The sequence below is a fragment of the Rhodnius prolixus genome, unplaced genomic scaffold (assembly GCF_049639745.1).
Source record: "Rhodnius prolixus isolate KJV_2025 unplaced genomic scaffold, Rpr scaffold_11, whole genome shotgun sequence".
Taxonomy (NCBI): domain Eukaryota; kingdom Metazoa; phylum Arthropoda; class Insecta; order Hemiptera; family Reduviidae; genus Rhodnius; species Rhodnius prolixus.
The window spans coordinates 8,486,770-8,501,020 of NW_027411625.1; the positions used below are offsets into that span (position 1 = coordinate 8,486,770).

General features: G+C 33.0%; 1 protein-coding gene across 2 annotated transcripts in view; it reads right to left on the reverse strand.

The window, feature by feature from the left end:
- The window catches only part of L (zinc finger protein Lobe), an 80,541-nt gene that overhangs the window by 40,172 nt on the left and 26,118 nt on the right, over positions 1-14,251 (reverse strand). The gene's annotated exons all lie outside the window — the stretch shown is intronic.

Here is a 14,251-nt window from a genome sequence, read left to right on the forward strand (position 1 = left end):
AACTCTTACTCTAAGACCAAAATTAACAAACTTAAGTATGATAGCCTATACTTGCTCCCAAATAGACGGTCATGTGTGCAAATCTTATGCATAAATAGGGTTTGAGAAATCAAATACCACTGCACAATCAAACTGCATAATGTACTCATAAGAAAGTCTGGGAAAATTTTATTAGCATCTCCCGTTAATATTATGTTTTTGCTCTCTTAGTAGTTGTTTGCTGTGGACTATTTAATCCATTGCAGTGTTTAGTGCAATAGATCTGTGCAATTGAATGGTGTTAACTCATGAGATATCCATTATAACTTTTACGCCTCAACCTAAAAAGCTATTTTGGACAACATATCCATTTACACGTGCCAAAATCCATTAGTTTACTTTTTTTAATTTAATTATTTTTGAAGTATTTAGCGTATGGTACTTACTTGAACAGAAAATTTAAAGTAATGAATGAACTTTATGAGCTAAACAATATAGAAATGTGCAATATTTACTGTATCAACTACTGCAACAACTTGGACATCTTAAATTTACAAAGAAAACCGATGAAAAATTTCACTCAAAACACTGATAGATTTTACAAGTCTAAGTTTTGTTTTAGCTTATATCCTAAAAATTTACATCGTCATTTGTACCAATGTTTGACATGAGCTGGCAGTACATTTATTAAATTACATCTCACTCTTAAACACAATAAACTCTTTGATCTTGGGTAAGTCCAGTTAATAATGTAGTAAATCTACTTTAAAGTACCTTAGAGCATTTAGCATAATACTTACAATATTTGTATTTGAGGTAAATCTCGATATTCTGCAGACATGATTTGAAAATGGACTGATAACAAGTTTGTAAGTTAGCAACTTATATTAAGCATATAATGTGGTGACAAACTAGACCTTAAGATATTTAATTGAAAATCCAATGAGTAATTAACATTAAATTGCTCACATTTATATTATGGCAATGTAGGCTTTATTTTGGTAAACAGTATAGCTTCTAACTTAGTCAAATTTGGGTCTTTTCTCTTATATCTACCACTTTTGGAAGAACCTATTTTATTGTTTGGCATGTTTTTTGACAACCGGGCCTATTGTGTCTGTTTGTGCCAGGAGCTTTATAAAATTAACAGTAGACAGCGCTAATTTATTGTCTTTAAGTTTCGGTATTTATCATTAATTTACAAAATGAACATCAATGAGGCCTGAGGGATTCTCAGGCGTTAATGGTTGTAGCATCAAGAGCTCTAGTGTTCTAAGTGCATTGCAAAAGTCATGTTAGATAAATACGAATGCATAACTTTAATAACTATATACAATCAGGCGTTTTATACTTAATTAGTTGAATTTAGCAATCCATTGTGCCAAACCGTGTAATAAGCGCTTTTGAAATCGTTAATTAGCATTCCTGTATGTTTTCTTTTATTATATTTCAGTAAGACTCGACTAAGAAACTGCTGGGCTGAGGTAAAGTGCTGTCTAAGAATAGAAAATTTGAAGAATTACATAAAAAGCTCTATAAGCTAATAATGTTCATTCTATGGCACAATTAAATTTACAATACTTAAGATCTGACTCTCTAGCAGTCAAGGCCATTTTTATGTCAAAAAGTCGAAGGAATTATTATTTAATGATAAAATGTGTTAATGGTTAGAAATGGCTGAGTCTGGAACAAACATTCAATCAACTTGACACAAATGAGCCTGCGAAAGTGTGGCCAGTCTATTTACTACATTATAATATTTAAAGGTAAGTAAATATTTAGTAAAAATTCTGTAGTCTTAGGTAAAAATTATGAGTTAAAGCTTTCCAATAGTGTTAGTGAGAGGCGAGGCTGACCTCTGCAGAGGGCGCTGCCAATGTGAGGTGTGTCGGCCGTACTTCTAATGAAAACACTGACCAACTTGGTGAGCTCTACCTGACCCAAGTACCGGACTTGCAACTCTGAGGCGCGGTGCAGCCAACGACAAGGTCACTTCCTCATGAACTTTACTAGTCAGTGCACCTGTTGACAGTACCATCCACCTTCCAGGAACCCCGGCCAGTACTCATAACGGTTCTCCGACTTACCGACCTGACAGCTACTCTCTCCCAACTGATCGTGTACATGACTCTATCGCCTAGACAAGTTTTGTCACCATTCGGGTCATCCTAGATGCTATTGCTAAACATATTGTAGCCCTTATTATTATAGTTGCTTGCAATAACATGACCAGGTTGGAAGGCAGCTCGTTTCAAATATCGTTTTTGGATATTACTAATTCGAAGAGCCATGTTGGCGACTCTATCGCTTGAATCGCATTATTTAGATTCGTAATTCTTGATGATAACATTATAGGTGTTAAAACACTACATTAATGTAGAAAAGAAGAGCAGGTAATAAAAGAAATAAGTAAAAAAAAAAAGAACTGAAAAGACAATAATATATTTATTAAACACCTTCTTTAACACTCTTACACCTTTTTTGTTTTACACACTAAATATAACTGAAGAGAAAAACGCTTTGGGTAATACAAACAAAAGAATCTCTTCGCAATTGCCATCCAATAAATATTTATATAAAATAAATGTATACAGGGGGTGCGTCCACAGATTATTATTCTACATTACTGTGGATATTTAATTCACTTAGTACATCTAAGTAAATGTAGCGAGTTTATTAGTTGAAAATTGTTGCAGCTACTACTGAAACTATTCAGTAAACTATCTACCATTTCTGCCTGTCAGATTTTAGTAAAAACTAAAAATGTCGTACTCAGTACAACAGAAATAAACAAATTATCAAATTTGAACCTTTGGCTTTAATGAATGACTTTATTTTTTTTAAAGCATTTGGGTGTATTGTATTCGTTTTTGTGAATATTAAGCGGAGTAGAAAACTGAAGTTGTATATTTTATGGAGAGCAATTTGAAATGTTAATAATATTGTGATTTAGCTCTTAAAACTGAAAGGCAAACAAACTTTAGATTACTCTGCCACTATCTAAGCATTACCTTAATAAATATATGTTGCGTTGAAACAATAAATTCGTCAAAGATACATATGTACACTGGGATCGAAATCAAAATGATCCAAACCTATAAGAATTTTGGTTTCAGATGTATATTTTAAAACGTCCATCGTAAATTGTAATTTCTTCCCGCAAGGAGCGTAATAAAATATAAGATTCATATCTGAGTCCCTGCATTTTTTAAAATATATTTATGTATAAATTTATTACTATAAAATAGTTAATACATTAAAGTATTTCATTTTAACCCTTTCCAGCTCGATGATGCCATATGGCATCACTAGTTTAAAATGTATTATTTCTTGCTTAATTTTGACCAAATAATACAATTGGCATCACTTTAGTTTTCTTTCATGCCTGTTGGGGCAGCACAAGTCGTAATTTTTACATAATTCTTGCCCGCGAAAATATAATATGTTTTTATTTCATTGTTGTCAACCACCAGAAAATCGTCTTCATTACAGTTGTATTTGTGAATTTTTTTTTGCATTTTTTAAAGCTTTTTTGTTTCTTAATTATTTGTTTTTGTAGAAACTAAGTGTTATTTATCTTGAATTAGGTATGTTTCAATTTATTTAACTTATATTTATTTGTATAATCGAAATTTTAAAAATAAGTCCATATGGACTCTTTGAGCAAAACTTGACTATTAACCATTCTATTTTTTTTATTACATAGGGTATATTCTGACCTGTTTTTTTTAACATGGAGCGCATGTATACACCCGAAGAAGCTATAAAGATTATATTAGACGGTAATTGGTCAGATGTTGACTTAGAATCTTCAGATTCTGAAGATGAACAAATTTGGGGAAGTTGATGCCAACGCGAATTTACCCCCAAAAACAGACTCTAATTATACCACTTTACCAAATGAAGATGAGTTTTTTTTACTGAGGATGAAAGATCAGCTAGTTCGGAAAATATTTCAGGAAACCCTTCCAATAATTTGCAGGATCCTGTTTTACCAACCCCTGAAGCAAAAAGGAAACCTCCAAAATTATTACGCGGGAACAACATTAGTTGGGTACCAGTTAGGGATGATTTTCACTTGAATTGTACTAATTTTTCTTTCAATAAAAAACACAATATCACTTATGGATGTGACAAGCCCATAAATTATTTTCAACTCTTTTGTTCGAATGAAATTTTAAAAAATTTTGTGGAGCAATCTAATTTATATTCTGCTCAAAAGACTGCCCAATCTATTGGCACCACAATTAATGAAATAAAAAAAATTTTGGGTATAAACATCATGAGCGGAATTGTAAAAATGCCAAGCTATAGAATGTATTGGGCCAGAAATACCAGGTATCCTTGCGGATGCAATGAGCAGAAATCGTTTTGACAAACTTCGCACATTTTTCCATGTGAATGACAATACAAACTTTATCTCTGATCCAAATCACCCTAATTACAATAAATTGTACAAAATTCAACCATTCCTAGATGGAATAAATAAAGTTTTAATTATTTTCATTCTTGCTAACTGGTGCCCAATGATGCCATATGAAATCATTTTCCAAAAAATGTTCAAAACATTCAAAATGGAAAAAAATATTTGATTTGTTCATTTTAAGCATTATTTATTGCAGAGAAAAAAGTTTTTCTCTCTCTCTCTCTGTATAATAATTCGGTCCGGAAAGGGTTAATAACGAATGATAGAATAAAAAGTTCAATTTTAGCAAAATCTACCTCCAAAAAGCAAACAATGTGGGCACTATAAGTGGATTAACACCCTTTTTATCTCGACTCATCTTATCCTACTGTGGCAACACAAGCTGGATTACATGTATGCTTCTTATAAGGTGTCAACTGAAGTGAATGTAGAGGTAATAGAGTTGGTGAACTATTTTGAAATTAGCTTCATCTCGCATATTTACGGCGTTAAGGTAAGAGAGAGCGTTTTACCCAAAAAACAAAAAAAAAAGTGTCTGGCAATATTAGCGAATCGGCAGTGCCACTATTTTAAGGGAAGTGTTCCACATTTTGCAATTTATTTAAAAATAACTGTAAATACTTTTCTAAACAATGTTCTAGAAATTTTTCTGCAGGCATTTTTTGGAGGAGTTAAGGCAGATAGTTTTTTATACTGCCTACCCAGTGTACTGTCCTCTCACATGCAGAACAATCAATACGATAAAAATTAGTCGGCCAAAATTTGAAATATTTGATGTACATTGATTAACCAGAAATGCGACTTGAAAATGTGTGTTTGTGTTAATAATATAATTTCTCAAAAAACGAATGAAAATTTTTGGGAAGCTGAAACTGTATAGACTTATACTCAGTGAAATTTTCTAGTAAAATTTAAATAAAATGCACTTCTATGAGAGGAGGTTGAGTAGATTTACCTCTAAAGTGTCATTTCTGCATAATGATCAATACAAATATTTATTTACTGTTAAGAAGATTAATCTGATTTGTTGCTAAAACTTCTAAACTGGTACTCGTAGTTTTCAACCTTACGAAATTGATTTTTTCGCTTGTTGTTGCAAATTTTCTCGGAGTAAGTCCTAGAATTTTCTGTTAATTTCGTATCCACATTAACCAGCCCAAATCTATAACTGTTTCTTTAATCATTTTTCTAGGTCTTACCCTTTGGTGAGAGTACGGGCAAGGTTTACCTGTAAGGTTATACATATTTCTGCATATAAATGTATATTCTTGAGAATGGTAATAAGAAATAGTTGTGTAAGTTCATTTGTGTGTGTTTTTTTAAAGAAAAATAAAAAACATCATTTACCTATTGCAACAGAATTCTAACTTGAATTTAATCTCTTCAATGGATCAATACCTAATACTTAATGCCATACCGTGTGAATAAAAAAATAATTAAAACATGTATTTCCGTAGATTTACTGTTGAGGCTCTTTTAGAACTGGGCCACACTCAACTGGATGTTGCCTCATAGTTAACTGTTTCCATAATAATGATTGGAAGCGCTTCAATTCTTTATTAAAGAATGGTCAACCATCTCACGGAGGTCGTCGAGCACTTAAAACTCTGCCTTAAAAAAAAGCCACCAGTTAAAACTTTTTCTGCGATTCAAGCTTTTGTATGTACCACGTTAGAAATCATCTCCATGTACGTAGTTTGAGAGCCAGAAAATTTAGACTAAGATATTTTTCACCCTGCATTAGAGAAAGCTAAACAAAAGATTTCACGCGATGTGAGATGATGAAATTGTGATAAGTTGATGGTTATGAAACGGATAATCGATCAACACTTACAGATATCGACTCTTGACTATATTCTAATATATGATTGCTTAAATCGAACTAATAAATTAAAGATTAATAATGAATGGAGGTTAAGTATGAACGTTGTATAAAGGAATGGTAGTTAGGCACCACCGAGCGGGTGGTGACTCGCGAATAATGATGTCGCGTACTGAACTAGTGATTCGCATATGGCCTACTTGTTATGGCTCACTGTTGTAGTCAGTGATTCCCAAATCTCTTCCTTAAAGGAGGGATGACGGTAAGTAGTATCCCTACCACTTCTCCAGCTCTAGACTGTGGATAGCTCTCTCACCAACCATTAATTCCAGTAACAATTTCTTTGAAGATAATTCGTATAAACTTCAGAAATTCGCTGAAAGAAAAAATTCAGGTGACGGGACCATAGTACTACCTCTTACTAGTAATAAGTGAACCCAGCCGACTAAACAGGTAAGTGTTGGTGACCGTGAGGTGGCAGCCCTAACTGACGGCTCTATTTCAAGTTCCCATCACCACGCTGTGTTTGTAACCTGACATGTTTATAACCATTTATGAAATCTTCAGTTAGTGGAGATAATCTGTTTGAAAGGAACATCTATCTTCTTTTTTTCAAGTTTTTGTCTATTTTTTTTTTTTTGTCCATTATTATGATTCTATTAAGGCGAGATAGTTCGGTGTGACGACATGCTGTGCGGCGTGTCCGATCGAGTCTGACTCAGCAACTCTCGCCTTTCTGTCCGCGTCCAGAGCAAACACAGTAATTAGTGCTGCCAAGTCCACCTCACAACCACTTTCTCCCACTGCAACTGTAACTGACTAATTCTCTTCTAGCAATGAACTTTACTGAACGTTCAATTATTCTTAGCTATCATCCCGTCATAAATTGGATCTAGATGTAAAATCCTTTCAGTCAAAAGTATCAGTTTTACAGCTAAACTTAAGTCCTCTAAGAATACCCTCAAAATAAAAAAAAGACTCCCGAAAATATCTATGACTTTAGCATTCCAGGTTTAAGAAAATCTTAGAAAAAATATCAAGATATCCCCCAAAAAGTTAAGATTCCAATTAGATGATTATGAAGTAAATAGAAGAATGCAGACCATCCGTCTCTTCTGACCACTTTTTCCAGCCCAGTCATGCCACAGTCTACTCTTAAACAATCATGGAAGCTTCCAATTCGCAGTTAGATTGGAAAAGGAGTTGATTTGTTGGATATCCATAGAACTAGAACCTTTGTTGGGTATGGAGTACTACTTCGGAGGAAACAGAGTGGAATATGAACTCGCTATTTTAAAAGAAGCCCCGTTAAACCTTTTTGAGGAATTAGTGCAATATACTCGAAAAGTACGCCCATAAGTTGGCGCCGTCCGATGTCTTGTTGCTTTTGAATGGCTGTGAGTTGACTCTCGCTGGACCACTTTTGTACTGTGCCACTTCTTTTCTGGGAGTTTCTATTTCCAGATGAGATTACAAGTTCAAGATTACAATAAATGCTCATAGCTTTCAATCGCCGTAGTGAGACGTATATGCTCCAGTAGCAAGAAGGACGTACAGGCATTAAGAGAAGACTCCTGTGAAATAAATCGGGTGGTGCGGACTGCTCGCCTTGTTAGGACAGATAATGTAAGACCTACAGAACAATGGAGAGGTTTCTCCATTTTGATTTTTTTTTTTTTTTGCTTAGAGCGGGCAACAGCTCGTGAATGTTTGATGCGGCGGTATGATGGCCAGAGAGGACGGAGCGCGGATTGCTGGATTAAAGTAGCAACGTGTAAAACTCCGACTCCCGGCTAACGGTATCTCTTATAATTTGTTTGATGAGTGTTGCCGTGCGGCAAGAGATTGTGTTTTGGCGGCAGCAAGTCCCCAAGGAGAGCACCCTCTCCCGCCAAGCAATCTGCCGCCCTGTACACTCCAGACACTCAATTAAACTTTAAGACGCTATGCAAGCAGCCCGACTGTAGCCGGCATTCTTTCAGTCGGTGGGCCCTGGTTGGGCTCGGCTCAATTACCTGCAACCGTCTGCGAGCTGACTCCTCACTAACACGCACTCAACATGCACTCCCTCAACATAACATGAATAAATTATTTCAAAGTTGGAATTTTTGTTTGAAGCTAATTTTTACTTCCTTCATTGTGAGCATATATACTGACTTCATACATAAAGGCTTATCACTTTTGTGCGAAGCATTTTCCGAAAAAAATTAATATTTACTTTCTGTAACCCCACCCCATAATACAGGATTTGCTTTCGTGAAGATTTTCAATTTTGGAAATTCACGTTTTGGACTATTCTCAAAACTTATAAGTGCATGTACCTGTCTGTAAAAAAATTGTTAATCAACTTCTGACGATAGTGCTAATTAGATTTTTTATTTTGGTTTGCGATATTCTTTAAACAGCTCCAACAATTTTCTTTAACCTAAAAATGCTTTATTAAGCGTTTATTCATTTATTTATAATTTCTGGTTTCTGCTCAATTAATTACTAATTGATTTTCAGATAAAAAGTTTTTAACAAGAGAAATATTTTTATCAGCCAGTCCCGCAACAACATCGATATTTTGCGTTTTAGCATTTGCACACCACAACAGATGTAAATCGAGATATGGTGAAGTTCAGCAAGTACAGCATACCTAGTATTCCGGCAGATCTCAAGTCTAGCGTTGTATTGCTTCACTCAGTCTTGGTAAACACTGTCGGCCACACTATTAGACCGTGTCCAGAGCCATCCATTTAAATATTCAAACCAAGGCAAACAATGGACTGCCCAATTTCTGTCGCAGAAACAAGAATGAACAGATTGCTTCGTCTTTGTTAGGTAGCGGGCAACGCTGGCCAAAGCCACTAAAGCAAACGGCTGTTTTAGTCAAGCTTAAATTAACTATTAAGATCTATTAAAGAGATTTTAGAGAAACCTTAAAGTTACTAAACTAGATTCATTACAATTGAAATTAATTTGTATAGCTGTTAAATCCAACAAAAATAAATTTTCACAGAGCAAATATTTTTTAAAAATTCTCTGGTGTAAACACTCACACGATTTAGTTTGACTAAAATTTTGGAAATTCTAAAAATACAAATTCTTTAAAACTAAACGTTATCCTCATTCAATGATTGTTTGGTCCATCAATCATAAATTGAAGACTCTCTTCTTGGTGTAAATATAACCTTATAAATCTAAGCACTAATAAATGTTATAAAATTTCTTTCCACGGAAAAAAAAGAACCTATCAAATTTAATTACACAATACACGACAGTTCTAAAACAGGCTTCAATTGTTAAAGGAGTGATGCTGGTGTGATACTTTCATTGATCACATTCAATACTAGAACATTAAAGCTATGAACATTTTTGACTTCCTCAGTAGAAAAACCAAGGATTTCACTAATCTCGCTACCTAAAAAATCCATAGTACACATCACAAGTTAAGCCCTTTGCTGAATAAGCATCAAATCGTTTAAAAATTTTCAAAAACAATGCCATATTAACACAATGGAACATATTTAATAGAAATTCTGTCAAATTATTTATTTTGATTCTACACAAATCTATACCTCTCTTACCCAGCAACTGCCATACATGATGAAGATCTGTCTCTATTTACCATCGTAAGTTAGAAAATCCCAAACAGATTTAATCTTTCTATACAGATAACTTCATAACCAATTCATTATTGCCAATTTAATGTAAAGTTAAGATTCAGAATTCCTTGTTTTGCATATTCAATGTTTCATACACGAAAACCTCTTATCTTGAAAACTGACCTGGCCATAAGATAATGCGGCTTACTAATCAAGTGTTCATTAACGATATTCACTTGTTTGAACAAACCTTTAAAACATTTATCATCAGAATAAAATGGAAACAAACTGCCTTTAAATAATATTTATCTAGTGCGAATGCTATTTGAATCTCTCTTTTATATTCAGTCTTTTTATTTACATATATTTTGTAAGTTGTGTATTTTCTAATTTTTATTCCACATTAAATGTTATTTTACACTTTGTTTTATTATTCAATAATACAAAAATTTGAAAAAAACTAAATAAACAAGTGATAGTCACATTTTTAATTGTTATTACTAAATTAGTAACAGCTTTGTAACAAATAACGATTAAAGTTTAATCACACATCTAGTGATGACTAACTATAATAAATTACTAAACTTTAAGTCTACTCAAAATGTATGGCTAAATCTTATAGTTTTTTTAATCAGGCAAAGACATTTTAGTAAAATGTAAAATTACTAAATTTTAGCTATAGACTGGGATAGATATTCATAAATCGTACACAAGTTAGCTAATATCAAGTGCACACTTCTTCCCCCTGATATGAACTTTTGTACTGCAAGCAAACAAACGGGCGCTCAGATTCCCTAAAATCCCCCCCAAAAAAATCATTGATATATATATATATAGGTGAAGAAGTAGTAAATTGACCTGATGGAGTACTTTAAGAGGCAGCCCGAAAAAATTCTGGTTAACAAATCCCAAGGGAAAAAGTATCAAATAAAAGTAATAGGTATTTAAGTGAGTAATTAGTCAACAAAAGGTAAAGAAAATTGTAGGGGAAACAGTTTCAGGTAGCCGTGCTTAAGTTTGATGGATTTCTTAATCTTATTCTCAGTAAGTAGTATTGATACCAAACCGTATTTGGAATAGAAGCTTTCAGCGAATTTCAGTTTTAAATGCACACGCTACCCGAAGATAGCTTGTTTCTCCACGTGCACTTCTCATTTACAACACTCCCATGTACATATACTTCATTCATGTGCGTTCACACAAAGTCATTTACAGTTACACCAAGCTATCATCCATAATTAACCCCTATTGGCTAATGAGTGAATTCCAAGGTTCACCATAGTACACAGAGGTTAAATATAGGGCCAGCAACCCCATACGCTCCCCGACGTCAACTCCTCTAGAAAACCACCAAAATAATAAAAAGCCTGATTGTCATTAAGAAACACTAGGAGTATATCAACATTTACAGCTCAGGGTCACTGAAAGTGCTTATCAAAGAACTCTATGACTATAAATTTGGACATAGTCGCCCTCTAAAAAATGCTTTGGATTGGCCAAGAAATATTGGCGTTAAAAATACTCGCTATGTTTATTACGGTTATCTTAAAAACATTTACAGTTATGGCATGGGTTAGCCACAATGCTCGTTGACTTCTACTTGATTTTAAAGCCGTTAACCCTAGAATTTGTCAGTTACGCTTTAAGGGAAACTTTTACAACTACACAATCTACAGCATCCTCACCACTACTATAATATCTGAGGAAGGAGAAAAAAATGGTAAGTTCTATTACCTTCTCCAAGAACCAAAACTGCATATTAAAATCATAGCTAAGGATTCATTTGGTTTATTTTTAGTCTAAAACTTTTTGTTGGGTATTTCTTATAAAAATACAAAAAATAAAAATTATTTCTTCTCATTTAGAGATATCCAAAACATTTATTTCTGGTGAAAACTGAATTTTTGAAAATTCGCCAGTATAGTACAGTTGCCACGAGTCTTGAATGGCCGAGACATCTAGCGGATAATTCAGACACTATCTTACTAGAAAGCTAAAAAGTAACTTCTATCTAATTCACCCTATTATGGGGCTATGCCCAAGATTCTAACCTAAAGATGTTTCTTCAAATATTCAATTTGTACGATATTTATTTATGTATGTAAGTTGGCTCCAATGTTTAATAGATTCATAGTACTTATGAAAGAAGCATAAAATCACCTTGCCGAGTGAAGTTGGTGAAATGCCTCTTCGCTGACAATTTATATTAAGTATTGAATTATTTAAAATTATCTGAATTATCGAAAAGAATTTGCTTGCTTGGTCACTCGTAGAAAAATATAAGTTAAGCGTTTTGTCGTGGTTGTCAAACTTGTTCTTGTTACATTTGTTTTAATAATTGGTATTTGGTTTTCTTTGACTTCATAGTTCAAACAACCTCACTTGTGTTTAATATATATATACATAACGTTAGATTTTAATTACAATACAGTTACAAACATTTTAGCCAAAAATTAACTTTATAAATTTTATTACTCGTTGTTTGTTGAAAACTCTTTTAACTTATTGGTAGGAGGAATTAAAAAACAACGTTTTTAAAGAAGGACGTCCTACAGTTGCTTTGACAGTTTTCGTGACAAAAAGGACTTAAAAAAGTGATTAATCATAAAATGTTCACTTAAACTTTCTTGATTAACCGAATGTTATAAGTGTAATATTGTTTTTCTTTATGAAACCCCCTGCAATGATTTTTTTCAGGAAAACTTATTAAATAAAAGAGATAGACCTCCATGTGTATATTTGTTTAATTTTTAGACAACACTGGAAGAAAATTGTTGAAACCATTTTCCGGAAAGGAGAAAGTAACGAAAACTGAAAAAAATTATTCAGCAATGAAGCTTTCAAGTCTGTTTAATCCTGACCAAAACATTATTGTTTAAGTTTCAAAAAGCGAATGGTCAAAATGACATGAAGCAACATCTATTTATATTATACGGAACCTTAAGTAGGTACTTCCATCCTATTCGATTGCTGTTTCTTTTAAAATAAACAGAATAGGCTTAATTTTAACTATCCGACATGCCTCTACAAAAAAAAAAAAAAAATAGAAAAAGGTTTTTAAACTCTTAATTATTTTTAGGAGAGAAGTTGGCCTTTGCATTCTAACTAGCCTTAATCTGTTACTAAGTTTAACAGAGCCGATATACCAAATTGGTTTTTGTAGCTGAATGGTGTGTGACAGTCTTGCACTCATGCTCCAAAACTACAACTCACAGGAAGCTAATACTTGATATTCCGTTTGCATACCCCCTTGGGATCCAGAATCTTAGTGATGAGAACCTCTCAACTGAATGTACCACTTTACAGAACCTTTTTTTTTCACTTTTTTGAGATTTACTCGAAAATGGTTCCATTTTCTTTCAACTTGTTGGATTCAATTCGCTTATTTGAAATTTATCTACAACTTTCAATTTAAATGAAATATGTACCGGGGATAGGTGATTGCAGTTCCTAGTTAAGGCTCAGGGTCATTACCTCTTTAGATATTAACAAGATATTAATTAAACAAAGATTTTAACAATGAGTAGCTGAAATTCCGAGTAAGCGTGACCGAGAGTACAAATTTCCAGAGAATATTTTATATCTCGAAAATCACTTCGATTTCTTTGAACTAGTACTAGAGTATTAACTACTCGTCTTATTCCAGAAAATTTTAAGTCAGAGTTCTCTCTCTATTGGACTTTACTTAATTTTACAGCGTATCCATTACTGGGATAAAAAAAAGTTTGCTAAAATTCCAATTTTGAAAAAAAAATGAGGAAATATGAATCTCACAATTGATTTTAAATTTTAGCAATTATACACCGTCAACTCAGACTAACGCCTGTCGCTTTTGTTTAAATTTCATTCATAAACAGATTTTATAATGAGGTTCTAAGAAGTCATGCTTCTCATATAAGTCACTTATTATAGCAAACCCAGAGACTAATTTAAGACTAAACTTAAAAATTCGAATTTCAAAGAAAATCGAGAGAACCGCATCAAAAAAGTTTTCACAATAGTTGTTTATTATTATTTGTATTTATGTGATATATATATATTTTTTTTTTGCATACTTCGTAAATATTTGTTTCAAGGTTGTGTGTAGCAGTTGAAATTGCTCTGGAAGTAGCAAACAGAAGGACCGGAAATATTTATGCGATCATTTATTTTAATATTACCTACATAAAGACTACATACGTAAAGTTTCTTGTTAGCAAAGGAGTTGGCTTGAACAAATATTAAGATGCAAGTTGTAATAATAAGAAAAAAAAAATCAAAAAGCAATAATATTATTTGCTTAATGCTTGCTTGCTTAATGAACTGATAATAATAACATCTTAAATAAACGATACATTTTTATTTTTTCTAACAAAATTCAGAACTTGCTGAAAACAACAGTTGTAGTTTCATAATTAAAATGCTTTACAGTGTGAATAAACAAAAAAAAAAAGAAAA